Genomic DNA, 13,698 nt, shown 5'->3' with positions numbered 1-13,698 from the left:
TTAAAGATCATCTAATTCCAACCTCCCTGCCCTGGGTAGGGACACCTCCCACCAAACCAGGTTGCTCAAAGCCCATCCAACCTTGCCTTGAACGCTTCCAGGGATGAGGCAGCCACAGCTTCCCTGGGCAACCTGTGCCAGTGCCTCACTACCCTCGTCTTGAAGAACTTCCTCCTTATGCCTAGTCTAAACCTGCTCCTCAGCAATTTTGTAGCCCTTCCCTCTCATCCTATCACTACAAACCTTTCTAAAGAGACCCTCCCGAGCTTTCTTGTAGCCCCTTTCAGGGACTGGAAGGTCGCTATAAGGTCACTTCAGAACCTTCTCTTTGCTGCTGAAAGTTGCCATCATAATTGAACAACAAATCCTTGAAGAGTCGTAAGCGCATACTGTGAAATGAAGGGGCATCGTATTTACAATATCCAGCTCTGTGTGCCAGAGGAAGAAGGGCATGAAGGATGAACTCCTTATACATACGGTGAAGACTCCACTGGGCTCTGCTAAGTATGGTACGTATTTTCCATCAAGAGCGGCTTCACTGAGTTTGGTTACGCTTCATCAGAGTTCTTGTAGGTGACAGAGAAATTGAGCTCATAATCCTGGTATTATAACCTTGTAAAAAAGAAGACCTTATTCTGAAGTTCACTGTGTGAATTCTGGGTTCTGCTGCTCAAATACATCTCCCTTCACCTGCTTGCACTGAGTGAGTTGTAAGTGGTAGATACACAAGGGGAAAATGAGCAGACGGTGGACAGGAGGCACTAATGCTGCTGCTCTTCTGTGTGGTGGTGGTACGGATTGCAGCGGAAGGTTTTGCAGTCAGCCCCCCACTGAGGCCACCGACAGAGGTGAGTGAATACCATCAAGAGGAAGCATCAAGTGCTGGCTTCCGAATCAAAGGCAAAACTATGGAAATGCCACTCTGCAAATGGGGTTTTAACTGTGCTGCCAGGAAGTTATCCAGAGCTATTTGAAGACCAACCCAGTAACAGGAAATTAATCAAAAGCGTTTTTGAGCGGATCCTCAGCCGGTGAGTGCTGCTGCGGCTGTTCATACTGCTGAACTCTGGCAATTTACCCCCATTAAGGGCCTGCTCAGATGTCAGATGCTGGCCACTGCCAGAACAAGTGACCTTTCTGCGCAGTACATTAAGAAGAGAACAAAAAGATGGAAATTCCCATTTTCCAAGTGTGGTCCAAATAAACCTCTGCTCTTGTTCATCCAGCTGCATTGAAGAGGAGTGATTATAACAAGCCTTTTTTGTTAGCCTGCACCTGTCTCTCTTCCACAGCTGAGGACACACTGCAATCGACGTCCCCACAGGCCTGATCCTGTAAAAGCTTCAGGTGGAAGTTATATTCATCGTTATCTGCATCTATTTTCACTTAAACACTTGAGGGGGGAAAACACCTGAAGGCTCTCAGTTACTGGAACACGCAGTAACTGGTCTCCCACAGTGAAGAAAAGCTCCCCCATTTCTCCAGTCCCAAATATATGAGGATTTATTTTAGTTTTCTTTCTTACAGCAGTCAAGGTCTTGCCAAGGAGAGAAGATCAGCTTTGAGCAGCCTTGTGTGACTGTTAGCTGCGGTCAGTGTCTCAAGAAGGTGAGGGCTTCACTCCCACCTAGGCGGGAAGGTTCCCTCTCACTTCAGGTGAAGCCACATGGATCAAGGCAGTAGCTCCCATTTTACCAGGAAACATCCAGGAAAGAAGCGTGCCGAACTACTTCAGTAAACACGTAAGTGTGATTTTTCTGAGGAATTGAAGACTTTGCTAGAGCAAAACTGGGGTCAGCATTGTCCCTGGAGAAATGGGAGGCTGCAGAACTGTTGTTTTCCCTCATAGAGTATCCCTTTATTGTAAAAATGGTTAGCATCCACAGAGTGCGATGAGCTATTCTATTTATTCATTCCATGTAGAGAAGTGGCCTTTCTAAACTGAGGATTTCACTGGAAGTATCTCCCCTCTTTCACAGAAAATACTTCTTTATACTTTATTATTTTGCTCAGGTAATTCTTATGTGTTCATCTCATCTGCCTTCAGATGCAGTTTGATTTCTGGGACAGTGATACAGGAGAACTAATGCCTTCAGAATTGGCACTATTAGCATTTTTTTACATCCCAAATGATTGAAATTTTCTGCCTTCAAAATGTGGTACCTGGAAACTGACTGACACTACGTTAGCGAATTATTCTTTTTTACAGTAAGTCAGACATCCTACCTAGTCTGTATTTCTGGGGAAGAAAAAAAATCAAAGAATCTTGAATTGTTCTGTGATAAAAGTCTTAAAGAAGTACTTAAAGTACTTCCAGTACTGAAAGGGTGCTACAGGAAGGCTGGGGGAGGGCAGGGACAGGACAAAGGGGCACAGTTTTAAGTAGAAAGAGGGCAGATTGAGATGAGATCTTGGAGAGAAATGTTTTCCTGTGAGGGTGGGGAGGCCCTGGCCCAGGTTGCCCAGAGAAGCTGTGGCTGCCCCGTCCCTGGAGGTGTTCAAGGCCAGGCTGGATGGGGCTTGGAGCCCTTGATCCAGTGGGAGGTGTCCCTGCCCACGGCAGGGGGTGGAACTGGATGGGCTTTGAGGTCTGTTCCATGACTGTAAGATGCTGCAGATGACTGAGGCAAGACAGCGTGATGTTCACTGAAAATTACAAGCCAAAACTATGTGTAGCACTAAGACACATCAAAACAGAGCAAGAATAATACATTATTGTCAAACAAAATGCTGCTTCATGTTGACCCAAAAGGTCACACTAGGTTTTATAATATGACAGTTAACTATGAGGTTCTAAAAAGATGAGTTTTCCAGGGGACATGTAGCTATTTCTAATGTAGATTAGTTCTGGCCTTGTTACTGCCTACCTGAAATAAGGATACGATTAGGGTGATTAGAATACTATTTTTAGTGCAAACAATGCAAATGCATTTAGTGCAAACAGTATCCCCCAAAGTGTCTTGTCCTGGAGTAAAAAACTAAGCTACACAAGAAATTTGGAAACCTGTCTTAAATATTTTAACAGATAACTTTTACAAAGATGCTAGATTCAGTGAAGATTCTTTTGCCTCCTAAGAACAGTCATTAATCAATTTATCTTCTCTATCAGTAGGACACTCATTGTAAGATCTTTTTGAGTTGAAGACAGTACTGGAACTTTGTGTAGTTTGATTCTCTCTCATCTGGGTATTGAGCACAATTGCATCCACAAGTGCTGCTGTTCAGGATTATGATTGCATGATAGGAAATGACTACTTTGGGCATACTAATCAGCTGGTGAATAGAGTCCATAAAAACTGGGGATACGAACCAGAAAATGTTATTCATTAATTTTGTTTATGGTTATTTAATTTTAATTATAATACTTTGAAGCTATTTAAATCGACAACTCCATCCTATGTGAGTTAATGGAGCATATTTTGCAAGAATAATCAAGGCCTGGTAACACAGATCACTACAGAGCCTGTAATTAAATCTTTGATGAGAGTTTCAAAGTGATTTTTAAATGTGCACAAGGCTTATAAAAAGTGCTTTACAACAGCTCGGCTTCTGCCACCGTGACTTCACAAATATTTCTCTGGCATTGTCCAAGGTTAATTTCCATTCACATTCAAAATCGAAATGCTTTTAATTGAGTAATTGCCTTGCAAATAAATATTCTCTGGAGGTAGAAAAAACAATTAATTTTCACACCTGTTTTCCTGCACAAGTGATAATAAGGAATGTTTCTCTGTGGACCATAAACGCCTGTAATACTGATAGAATCATAGAATCATTAAGGTTGGAAAAGACCTTTAAGATCATCCAGTTCAACTGTCAGCCCAAAATTAGTGTGCCTACTAAACTAAGGTGCCACCTCTACACACTTCTTGAACCCCTGCAGGGATGCTGACTCCACCACTGCCCTGGGCAGCCTGTGCCAGTGCTTTACTACTCCTTCAGTAAAGAAATGCTTCCTAATATCCAAACTAAACCTTCCCCGGTGCAACTTAAGGCTATTTCCTCTCATCCTGCCCCTTGTTACTTGGGAGAAGAGACCAGCACCCACCTCATTACAACCTTCTTTCAGGTAGCAACAAGGTCTCCCCTCATCTCCTGCCGTTTTCCAGCAATCCACAACCTAGGAACACCCATGCCATTATGCCTTGTGGAGCAGGGCATTGGTGATGCCCATTTCAGGTGTTTTCTTCTGTGAAGAGATGGTGCAGGATCTGTTTTTACAGCTCTAATTTTGGCACCGTCACAATGGTCCATGAGGACTTCACCCTGCCACTGACAACAGGTAGATCTCGTTGCTGTAGGTGCACTGGGGAAGTGGCTGTTGGCTGCTTTCTCTGCCATGTGCTGGTTTCTGTTCTGTAGGAACCGGTGCGCACTGTTCATCCATCACAGGTCTTGTTCACATCTGCACCTTCTCAAGCTCAAAAATTGTCACCCTTCCTGGAGTCTGTCAGGAACAGGGCCATCACACCTATGTAAGCAAGCCCACCCACACCTCTGACAGCAGAATAATGAGGTGGAAGAGTCTTTTTTTTTTTTTTTTTTTTCCCCTAATCTGGACTCATTTCCTTGTAACTGAATTGGGTTTAAGAGGCTCTCACTGCCTCATGTTACAGCATGGGAGCTCACAGGTTTCCAGCGATAAGCATGCTGGCTGTAGGCAATTAAGAAGCCTCAGGGTTTTAAGAGTCTAGTCACTAGAATATGTTACAGCTCAAGCCATTGTTTAACACTCCGAGGCTCTTACAGCTGTGAAACACTCCCATCATCAAGTAGATCTCTGGGACTCCCTCAGGAATGGCAGGCTCTAGGTATCCAGCTGCTAGGAACAAAAATAAATCTCTTTGAAGACTTATTTGCCATCACATTGTGTGAGGACTTTAGAAAGGCTGAAATATTTTAATCATTAATCTCCATTCATCAAATCTTGACGTTCTCAACAAAACTCTAAAATAGTTTCAGCTGCGAGTTGAAGGGCGAGCACACCAAACTCTGTACAGAGGTATCAGTTTTGTGGTTAAAATACACCACACGCGAGACATGCCTGTTGCAACCAAACCAATTTTTGCCTGTTCAGAGATAATAGCATTTCGTAACTTATGATTATTTATCATAGAATCATTAAGGTTGGAAAAGACCTCTAAACTCCTCCAGTCCAGCTATCAGCCCAGCACCACTGTGCCTGAGAAACCATGACCCGAAGTGCCACGTCTACACCTTTTCTGAACCCCTCCAGGAATGGTGACTCCACCACTGGGCAGCCTGTGCCAATGCTTCACCAGCTCTTAGCCATCGTGGAGGGATAACAGCAGAGCTTTAATATCTTCTTATCACAAAACTTATTATCTTTATCACAAAAATTATTATCTTTTCAAACAGCCTATGACACAGTGTTTGTTCTCATCACTGCGCTATACTCGAGCAGCAGTGATCGCTGCTATTGGAAATTATCACCTTCGTGGCAGAAGCCTGATCAAAACCTCAACAGAACCTGTAGGGCTTTATTTCAGTGGAGGTGTGAAGAAAATCCATTTTCCTTCTCTCTTTTCCGAGCTGCTTGTTTTAATGGAGCAACTGGTTCTGGTTTTTTCCCCTCAATATTTTTCAGTTTTATTGCTGACTTAAAAAGAAAGGAAATTAAAATTAAAGTCAAGGAAAATTTGGTGTAGTTAAGGCGTTCATAGAATCATGGAACGGTTTGGGTCAGAAGATCCTTGCTAGGACTTATAAACATTAGCTAAATGAATAGCAAATGTATTGCACAACTTAGAGGTGAATTTTTAATGACTTAAAGACTTTGAGGCTGCCAAATAGTTCCAGACAAGGCACCCCAACATATTTCTTTAGAGTGGTTTTCCTTGTAATGTTCCTTCTATTTTATAAAGCAGTGTTTTGCTTCTCCCTGCCTTCCGCCCTTCTTTCTTGAGCAACCCTGAGCCCATTAATGCTGCATTTGTGATGTTGTGCCGGTCTGTGATGCGCAGTCAGCAGAAGAAGAGGTTACTGCACGTGGGAAAACACACTAGGTCTCTACATGCACAAATATCCAAAGTGTGAGCTTCAAAGGAAGGGCAGTTTATTGCCAGCCAAGCGTATGGCTCTTGCATGAGCGTCCTGATCATTCTGTGCTCTTCTAGGAGACAAACTCTTCCAGACGTCACAGAAACTTTGCACCTGTGTTTCTTAATGTCCTCTGTCAGAGGGACAAAAAGCCTTGCAGTCATTTAGGGAGAAAATCCTTATTCCACTTCAGAGACGAGATAACGTCCGGGGTGCAGAGGTTACATAGCCTTCCCAAATCCATACAGCATGGGAATGAAGAATAGAAGTCTTAGCCTAGGAGTTATTTTCAAGGGCTTTTCTTTTCTTTTGAAGCACAAGCCAAAGCCTGTTGCAGATTCTGTGGAAATGTTCACATTAGCATCAGTATTTAATTTTTCTGGGTTTTGGCTCTGTTTGAAGAAGGACAGAGAATAATGTTAAAATTGCTATAAACTCTTAAAAATATTTCAACCTGCTCTAGACTTATTTTATAAGCTATGAGGTTTTGACTAGGGTTTTATTTATGCCCATTGCTGCAAGTTGATATGAGAGTCTGGGCAGCGCTTTTCAAGAGTGACAGTGAGAATCCTGCTCTAGCCCTGCCGCTTTCCACCACGTTTGCTGTTGCTTCCAATTTTTTATTTAACTATTCACTTCCAGAGAAGATTTTTCCTGTATCCTTATTTCCAAGAGCTTTCTGTCTGATTTATTTTCTATTTTCAGTGCTCAATGAAGCAGAAAAACAACATTAGTCTTCGTTGGCCAGGGGAAATACCAGGAGTTCGTGAAGGTGGTCTCCAGATGATGTAGCCCTCGCCGAAGCAGTCGCACCGTTCTGCATTTTCCCCAGCAAGGGAGCGAATCTACAGCAGCAGCAGCGCTGGCAAGTGCTGGTAAGCTGCCTCCCCTCAATCTGCTAAGAAATCACCAGCACAAACACATTCCAGCTTTGGCAGTGTTCAAGTAATGGCTACTACTGCTCCAGGGAGGAAATAATTAAAGCCATTTCTTGACTCTGACAGTTTGATACTGGTGGTTTTCAATAGCAAATTACCAACATCTGTACAGCAAAACTCAGCTACTGCATCAATTATTCAGCAGGGCTAACCACAGAGGTGCTGGGACTTGTTCTTTTTCTAAGTGTCCCCTGGTTAGATGTGACCTACAATTGAGACCTAAACTACGCGTGGTGCCAATCTAGGTCTCTTGCGTTAGAAATGTAAATGAAACCATATGGAAAGCTTAATATTCTGTGAAAAACCCAGTGGCAAATGCATCAAAGACAGCAAATGAAAGACTGGAAAGACATCTGAATGGGTTTCTTAATTACCTAACAATTTCAAATTTCCAGAGCAATTCAGAAGTAAAATTTATACAATTCATCCAGTTCCACAAAAGTGATGGCTTTTCGTTCCCACGTAACATGTTACATGGAGAACACAAAGAGCGTGTGACTGTACAAGCTCAAAACTCACATCTATGGCCCATGGCAAGCAACGCAGCACAGAAAATTTTCCTTGCTGGTGAAAGAAAAGGGTGGCAAGAAAGTTTAATAAGCTTACTAACTCAAATATTTCTTTTTAAACACTAGCTAGAAAACATAATACAAATCTGAATAGGAATGAGATGCTGTGATGTGAAATACATTTCTGAGAGAGAATTGGGTTTGGATTGATAAAAATACTACCTTATTATTCCACTGCTTATGTTGTAACTAAGCGTCTGTCAGGGTTTTCTGTTATAATCTATTTCGTTCAAGTATTTACTGATCTATAAGACTTTAGGTTAGTTTGTAAATTGGCACTCTTGTTTTCAGCTCCATTTCACTGCTGTTTAAGCATCAGAACCTGATCAAGGCATAGTACAATTGCTGTAAAAATACGCAGCTTTAAATTAGAGCTTCAAACTTCAGCAGTCTTATGGGTGGCCTGGTAGGGGATAAAAATAGCTCGTACACCCATCATCTGATAACTGAGAGGCTTCAAAATATTGTTGGAATCTCTGGTCGCTTTGGCTGAATAGCGATAGCAGGACAGACACAAGAAACAATGTACTGACTTCTAACGTAATGAAGTAATGAACTGATTTGCAAATATTTGATCCGTGTTAGTGCAAAGACAGATGTTTGCAAATCCATTGCAAAATTGCCAGCCTGCCTGTTGCAAATTGCTCTACACAGTGGATCATCCTGGGTCTGCAGCTGGGTGGAACCCAACTAATCCTGCCTCCAGCTACTTCACTGCCAAGGAAGGAGGAGAAAATTATTATCATGCATCAGCTCCTTCTTGCTGTGCGCTTACCAATGCATCGGCACATAAGGGCAGATCCCCGGCTTTAGGAGATTTGCGATAAAGATTTCATACAAACTGTGCAGCGTGGGAGAAAAGACAATTAAAGGGGAGTTGCTTTGCACGACTGTGCAACCTGAACTGAACCAAAAAATGTTACGTGACTGGAGACACGGTTTTTTTTCGTGTCTTTATTTCTTTTTTTTTACATTTCCATAAAAATGCTATTCATAATAAGTATTTTTATAATATTTATAATATATAATATTCATAATAAATTTGTGTTTCTGCTGCAGCACACGCACATGGACTCTGTTACATTGCAGAGACTTGTAAGCACAAAATGTACAGAGAGATCATATAAAAAACAACTGTCTTTCATGTCAGTTGTATTAGAACCACAGAAATGCAAACAGTAATAAAGTAAACTTTTAGTGCTGCTGATAGATTATATTCTTTACAGCCCTGATCAGCTAATTAGGCTGTGTCACCTGTACGTACCAGATGGTTAAACCCTACTTCCCATCAGAGAAGAGAGAAACATGCTTGAACTCCTAGGAAATCTGAGCAAGTCACTAAGAGTTTGATCAATTTAATTCAGAGATCACTAGGCAACTGCCAATCAAACTAATAATGCATTTAATTGATTGTACGCGGTTCTGTTTTGAACTGGATAAGGAAGAGAGCATCTCATTGTAATGATGCCTTATCCGAACTCTAGCAATTTTCAGTCCTTATTCCAGAGTACTGTGCAGGTTCTGGATGGATTTAACCAGTATCCATCATGCGTATTCTCCTTCTAAACCTCAGGTAAAAGCAGGTCACTACATTTTTTGTGGTAGTACAAAACCCAAGTTCTGTGGAGAGAAATGCAAACTAAGTAGATAGGGAAATATTTGTACAGTTTTGGAAAAGAAGAGAAGCAGCTCTATATACAGTCAGATTTATATTGCGTAAAAGAAAAGAGACGGGTGAAGATTTCTTTTCACTCTTAATCTTCATTTGAGTTGAATGTGGGCAGAGCAAGTCTAGATTTTATGTTCACATCAGTAGCACCTTGAGACATTGTGATGACTTATTGCAGTGGGGCCTGCATAAATCAATATTGATAGCAGCTTACTTTAAGGTTTCTTAATTAAGAATGCTACAGTGGCACAGCTTCCAGGCAAATGCACAGTGCCTTGATTTATGGATGCATCTGGGGGAGAGGGGTAAGGATAAGGCGTAACAGTTTCCTTCTTTTGCATTTCAGATTTTTCTCACATAAGGTGAAATTTAGAGTTTAAAAAGAGGAAGTAAAAGCGTGCAATAAATAAACCAAGAAGACTGGTTTGTCAGTGTCTAGGCTGTTTGAGAGGACTTTGGCTTCTTACCAGGGTACCGAACTGCCTCATTGGCTATCGGAGTCATCCTGGGGCATCGACCATGAAGCAGTCTTACATTAGTGCTGATAGATGATTATTTCCCTGTAACTGGGGTTGAAGTGAGCGTAAGCTGTGTCGCTGTTTTGTCACGTTGGTCTTCTGTTTTGTGTTTCTGCTGAATGCATTTACTTCCACAAACATATTGAATTGTAGCCAGTTATTTACAAGATCTCCATTCATGGAAATCCACCAAGCTAACTTGGAGTGTATTTTCTCCTAGGGATCTACGTAATCTACTCCTTATTTTTAACTAACCTCTTGATGCTTAGGGAACAGTCATTTATTTTTTATCAGGCTGGTTTAGGCAACAAGTTGTGCTGTGTCTGACAGCCTCGTGCGTTGTGTGTGTTTGTTTGACTGGAGCCATGTGCAGGTTGCAGAGCAGAGAATCCAACCCGCTGTGTCACTAACGAAACCCTGGGGCTTTGCACCTCCATCTATTTCTGTTTTTCGACAGCCAGTGAAAAGGAAAAGTAAGGGAAATCTCAGAATGAATTCCGTAAGGAATTGTTTCTCATCTGCTCATATTTACACAAAAGTAAATATAGAGAATTATGCCTTTTAAAAGCTCAAGTCTTTGAACGGAGGTTTGTGCTTAGGAGGCATAAGTCAAGAAGTCACTTGCAACAGAACTGGGTTTGTTTTTCATCCTTACTTGCAATATCCTGAGTCTCTGCTAGCTATTGCAAACAGTTTGGTGAGCAAGCAGATGAGATGTCAGAGGACAAAGTATCACTCTCTAAGGAGAAAGTCTTGGCCGTCGCTAAGGTAAAGACAAGACATAGTATAGAAAATAGGATTTAGGCAGTGAATTGTTTTTTTTTTTATATAACACTTCTCCAAAAGCAAGAAGCAAACCTTAGAAAATATTTTTTTACCTCTGATTCTAGAAGAAACTAAGTTTTTTTCCTATCCTTATTGTACTAAATACTAGTTTGTGTTTTCTGAACATCATGAATAAAGCCAGGCAACTCTGTAGTTTCTGGAGAATTTTACAGATTGTCTTTTAATTGAAGTCATGATCTTGGCTGGAATCATCCACTCTGTTCTGGATTTTAATTTTTGTTCAGGTGTATTGATTTCTAAAGGCTGGCAGGCAGTACTTCTCTGTATTCAAAAGACTGAATTTTGAACGTATTGAAGCATAGAAACTACAGAACTTGCTGCTTAAGGCATTGCATCTTGCAGTTTTGTCAGGAGTCTGAAAAATGATGCTTTGTTTCTCGATCGACCTGTAAAGGACATGAAGTTCTCCCAGCAAACATGTTCTTAAGAATGAAAGATGTTTTTTTGAACATAGAGTATTCTTCAAAAAACTCTTTGAATCCCTTGCTTACTCTTTTTTACCCTTCACTCATTTTCTTCATTGTGTTTGTCATCAGTGTTAGACTCTTTGAGGGATGGTGTCTCCGACTTGAAAACTTGGGAAAGACCATGGTGCAGTTAAGCTCGTTCACATCCTTGTTGTGGAGCTGTATTGTGCTGCTTCTAGAAGAGAGCGTTCATTCATCAAAGGCTTCCATTCCCTTTCTTGAAACCCGCACATGGTTTCATCCGCTCTGTTGCTCCACCAACTGCAGAACAAACACGGGGAGGGAACGGCTCATTCCTGTCTCTCTCTGGTCTTCACCACTGTGAATGCACCGTGGTATTAATTCATGGGGCAGGGAGGTCCGAGCTGGATGATCTTTAAGGTCCCTTCTGACCGAAACTATTCTATGATTGTTTTAGCAGCTGTGACAATAGAAATGTGATGTTTATTCACATATACAAAGGTAGAGGAAGAGCAGTTATGACACAGACTTTTAAAGATGAGTGTATGTCACTCTGCTGCTCTGTTGGTGCTGGAAGCGTGTGTGTCCATGCTCTAGCAGACATGTGCTTGTAGATTTAACTGGGCAGAAGCCCCAGGTTTTTGTGGGGGCAAAACCATTGCTGTCTGTGATCTAGCGTTAACACAGACAGCACTAATAAATTGCAGTGCTTACTGGGATGTTTCCTTGTCCTAATAAAGAAAGAAAATATTGTAAAGTAGATACTATACAGAGTAATATTTCTCTCCGCTGCCATCTAGTGAAGTTATTACACTGTGTGAAGGTTTTGGTACTCTCAGCTGAGTGTTGTTGCTGTCTTAGTAGCACACAGGACTTTGTGCAGAAAACAAGAGTTTCAATGCAGAGTAGCTAATGTTCATCCTTAGGGTAATAGCATAGAGTAAAAAATAAGCAAGGTATAATAAACTTGATCATAGAATTCTAACAATAGTTTGATGATAGAGATATTTTATGCACGTTATCAGAAGAACAGAAGTGACTGGCAACACCTAGATCCAAAAATCCAAAGTTTTGAATAAAGCAAGGACCAAATCTTTGCAGGTTGGCACAATGGTTAAAATTCAGACTTTCTTTTCAAAAAGTACACAGGTTTCTAGGAATCAAACCAGTATAAGTTAAAAAATAGAAATTCAGCTCTTGTGGCAAATTTCTAGTTTCTGTTTTGTGAACCATCCTGAAAGACTTTAAGCTTTAGATGAAATTATGGTCTGTTTTTATTGAAGGCTTTCAGAAATGTATTCTCACATAGCGTATCCCTTTCCTAAGGTCTGAAAGGGACCTCAGAGGTCATTTGGGGATTGCCCTGCCTCCAGTCAAGCTCATCATCAAGAAACTATTACTCCCTTCTTATTTTTTTTGTATTTGTTAGAGAGTTGTCATGCAGCCCCTCAGTCTTCTCTAGCTTGAGCATCCGTAGGTGACTTCATCCTTTCAAATGATTGTTCGTGATCTGTCTCTTTTTGTGTCTCATATATTCGTCTGCACCTTCTACTTCAAGTTCGCAGAGTGATGCTCTGATGGTTTTACTGCTCCCACTGCCAGGATGGGCACCCAACCAGGTTATGCTGTGAGCACATTACACATCTCCATTTCTTTTCAGCTCGATTACATTGATTTTGTTTAAAGATCCTTGACTATTTTTATATCATACAAGTAGGTCAACTCATTTTTTTCCTGATAGTGGAAATAGCTAAAACAGGATGTGCAGCTCTGAAATCATTGCTCTCTGTGTTGTTTAGTGAGCAAAATCTGTCCCTTAATACTCTTGTGAAGGTCTGCTTAAAATCAGAAGCTGTTCCAAACCCAAGAGACTAAAATTAATTTAAGCTGAAAAAAGACATAATATTGGCATGGTTTAGAAGAAGGAAAAATCGAGAGGAGTGAGTGAAAAGCATGTCCCTTTGGTGGCAGAAATCTCTTTCCGTTGCCATAGGTGAGCAGTATCTCAGTTTCTCTGCACTCCAGTTCATTTATCCTGTTTCCATTTCAGTTTCAAAAGCATCAATTCATACAAGGCTGATCTGTAAACTTCTCTAAAGCTTTAATAGCAGCATGGTGGTTTATTTTTTTAATTTTGTTCTTCCAGACTTATTTTCCACAAAAATCTACAAGGCAACATTTACCGGCAAACTTTGTGTGTATCCTTCAGCCCTACCTAATTAAATATTATCTTAAAATAGAAATAAAAGATGAGTTTATACTTTAACTTGGAGTTCACTGCTGAGGTTGTGCTTCCAGGCAGGAGCTGTAGATTTATGGAATTGCTCTATTTGCCAGAGTTGTGGAAGGGAAGTGAAGCAAACTGGTCATCTGGCAAAGAAAAGGCAAGTTTAGGGTGGTTTTTTCTGGTTATTATTTATATTGGAGGAAACGATTATTTAAATTCTTCAATTGAATTGTGTTGTGAAGTGTAAATTAAAGAACAGAATATCTTGTATTTGTTTGCTAAAATGTTTGGGAAAGTCGGGAGACTGAAAAATCCGATCCTTGTAGTTCTGAATGAGCTTGCTAAATTCAGTAATTGGAGCCATATTTAAAGAAAAGAAAAATCCTTTCTTTAGTTTGCTGAAGAAAGGCCAAATAGGATTGAGTTGTAGCCACTGCCCCCCT

At 41.0% G+C, this 13,698-nt stretch overlaps 1 protein-coding gene and 1 long non-coding RNA gene across 2 annotated transcripts in view; one reads left to right on the top strand and one right to left on the bottom strand.

Annotated features, from left to right (window-relative positions):
* LOC138719792 (uncharacterized) overlaps window positions 1-6,907 on the top strand; it is a 36,331-nt gene extending 29,424 nt beyond the window's left edge. The window contains exons 7-8 of the long non-coding RNA XR_011337301.1: window positions 1,528-1,742; window positions 6,766-6,907. This is a non-coding gene — a long non-coding RNA (uncharacterized lncRNA). The remainder of the gene's footprint in view (window positions 1-1,527; window positions 1,743-6,765) is intronic.
* Window positions 1-13,698, bottom strand: part of RPL7L1 (ribosomal protein L7 like 1) — a 304,157-nt gene that overhangs the window by 153,574 nt on the left and 136,885 nt on the right. The window lies entirely within an intron of this gene.

Source organism: Phaenicophaeus curvirostris, chromosome 4, assembly GCF_032191515.1.
Source record: "Phaenicophaeus curvirostris isolate KB17595 chromosome 4, BPBGC_Pcur_1.0, whole genome shotgun sequence".
NCBI classification, from domain to species: Eukaryota; Metazoa; Chordata; class Aves; order Cuculiformes; family Cuculidae; genus Phaenicophaeus; species Phaenicophaeus curvirostris.
Note: the sequence above shows the minus strand (reverse complement) of the source record. Positions and strands in the feature narration are given on the sequence as shown.